This window comes from Nannospalax galili, unplaced genomic scaffold (assembly GCF_000622305.1).
Source record: "Nannospalax galili isolate Female #2095 unplaced genomic scaffold, S.galili_v1.0 scaffold2819, whole genome shotgun sequence".
NCBI classification, from domain to species: domain Eukaryota; kingdom Metazoa; phylum Chordata; class Mammalia; order Rodentia; family Spalacidae; genus Nannospalax; species Nannospalax galili.
The window spans coordinates 647,949-650,954 of NW_008342002.1; positions in this window are offsets into that span (position 1 = coordinate 647,949).

The window sequence follows — 3,006 nt, forward strand, 5'->3', positions numbered from 1 at the left end:
ACAGGATTCAATACTCATCTTTCATTAATAACTTTAAACATTAATGGACTGAACTCCCCAGTCAAAAGACACAGACTATATGAATGGATTAATAAACAAAACCCACCTTTTTGTTGTCTGCAAGAAACTCATCTCACTTCCAAGGACAGACACTATCTCAAAGTGAAAGGATGGAGAAAAATATACCAAGCAAATGGCACTAAGTAAAAAGCAGGTGTAGCAATTCTAATATCTGACAAAATAGACTTTAAACTAAAATTAATCAGAAGAGACAAAGAGGGCCGCTTCATTTTGATCAAAGTAACAATGAATCAAGAAGATATTACAATGATGAACATATATTCACCAAACTCTGGTGCACCCTGTTGGGGACCCCTGCTGTGTTAAGTTGAAGTCTCTCCATGTCCAGATAGCCCAAGGGGCTCGGTGTTCTTATGCAGAGACTTCTTTTCTCAGCAGGGCACCCCCCTTCTCTCTTCCTGACTCATCTTTGAAGTAGCCATCACAGATACATGGCCTCTGGCATAGGAACTGCCAGGTTTTCCTGTGTGATAATCAGGCAATGTCTGACAGCCTGGCAGAAGCCCACCACCACATGTAAATGGGGCATCCTACAAAGCACCTATCAACTAAGGCTTTTGCCACTGCCTTCACACTATAAATATCCTGGTTTTCCCCTTAATAAATTGGAGCTGCATCAGGAGCTGAGATGTACCAGTCTCTTATTCAGTCTCTCCAGAGGGGGCTGTCCCTTCGTAAACAATGACTGGAGAAGACCCTGCTTTCGCCGTTCCTGCACCTCCCCTTGTGACCCAGCGGCCGATGGATCTCGAACCTAGAGGGAGTGCCCGGTAGCTTGGAACGGAACACGCCTGGAAGCGCAGTGACCAGTAGAGTCGCCAGCATCCAGTAGTCACGGAGACCCTCAGCAACGCGGCGCGCGGGACCCGAGAGACAGGCGCCAGCCAGCAGCTGGCGCTCCGCGAAACCCGTGCGACCATGGGACCGAGAGACAGGCGCCAGCCAGCAGCTGGCGCTCCGCGAAACCCATGCGACCATACACCCAACTTCATAAAAACAATACTACAGGACTTTAAGACCCAGATTAACCCCAACTCATTAATAGTAAGCGACTTCAATAACTCACTGTCTCCATTGGATAGGTCAACAGGGCAGAGAGTTAAGAGAGAGACGTCTGAATTAAACAGTACCATATATCAAATGGACTTAACAGACATCTACTGAGTATTCCACCCAAGCACCAACGGACATACTTTCTACTCAGCACCCCATGGAACCTTCTCAAAATCAACCATATACTGGGGCACAAAACAAACCTCAACAAATGCAAAAATATTGAAATAATTCCATGCACTCTATCAGACCACAATGCAATAAATCTTACAATCAACACCTGAAGAAGTCCTAATAACCACATGAACACATGGAGATTAAACAACACACTCCTGAATGATGAACGGGTCAAAAGAGAAATTAAGAAAGAAATAAAAGTATTCCTGGAATTAAATGAAAAGGACAATACAGCACAGTAAAATCTCTGGGATACGCTAAAAGTGGTCCTTAGAGGGAAGTTTATAGCTCTAAGTGTGTACATCAAAAAATCAGAAAGAACACAAATAAATGACTTAACATTGCAACTCAGCACACCTGAAAAGCAACAGCAAATTAAACCCAAACCCAGCAGACAAGAAGAAATAAGAAAAATCAGGGCAGAAATTAATGCAACTGAAACAGAGCAAACAATACAAAGAATCAACAATTCCAGGAGCTGCTTCTTTGAAAAGATAAACAAGATTGACAGACTGCAAGCCCAGTTAACCAAAAGAAAGAAAGAGCACCTCCAAATCAACAAAATCAGAGATGAAAGGGAAAACATCACAACAGACACCAGAAAGATACAGAACATTATAAGGGAATACTTTAAAAACCAATATGCACTAAATTTGAAAACCTAAAAGAAATCAACAGATGTCTCTAGGCATGGGAACCATGAAAATTAAACCAAGAGATTAACAGCTTAAACAGACCCATAACACAAAAAGAAATTGAAAGAGTAATACAAAACCTCCTGACTAAAAAAAGCCCAGGACCAGATGGATTTACAGCAGAATTCTATCAGATATTTAAAGAAGATCTGCATCCAATACTACTTCATTTATTTAAAAAAAATAGAAATGGAGGGAGAATGTCCAAATTCCTTCTATGAAGCCAGCATCACTCTCTTCACGCATTTGCGAAAACTACAACCACTGCCCATAAATACTACTTTTCATGTTGAAAGTGGCCTCACGGTTTACAGAGACCCTGTTGCATCACCCAGGATACCCAGAGGGCAACGTGAGTGACATTTGGTCACAGCTGTGCTCTGCCCTTTCCCCTGTGTGCCTGATCAACTTTACCCACTTTGCTCTGTACCTGAAAGGAAAGGAAATTTATATCTGTTATTGTGCAAGGGTCAAGAATCCCACAACAACCCTGGAGGTCCCAAGTGGTTGGGAGTAAGAGAGACTATAGCACTGATAGGGGCTGGTGTCCCCAGAGTCCTCTGGACAGCAGCAGGCTGGTGTGGGGGTTGGAGTTCACACAGACTGGTGTGGTTCTGAGGCTGCCCTGATGTCCTTTCCAGTCCGTTCCTTTAAGATGGTTTCTTAAACAGCTTAACAGACCTCTGCCTTGTCTTGTTAGTGGAGGTGTCCTCAGCCTGCGGCTGCTTCCCACCATCTCAGATCTTCTTGTGGGTCTCGTCAGCTTTCTTTTTCTTTGTTCTGCTTTTAAGCAAACCTCATTGGAGTATTTTCTTACATTTTTTGCTATTATGTGTGTGAGTGTGGGCATGTGTGCCCTGGTACACCTGTGTGTTGGGGGACCCTGCTGCTAGGGTTGTAGTCCTCCGTGTCCAGATAGCTCTAAGGGGCTCAGTGCTGTATGGAAGGACTTCCCTTCTCAGTAGGGGGCCTCCTGCTCTCTGCCTGACTTACCTGGAAA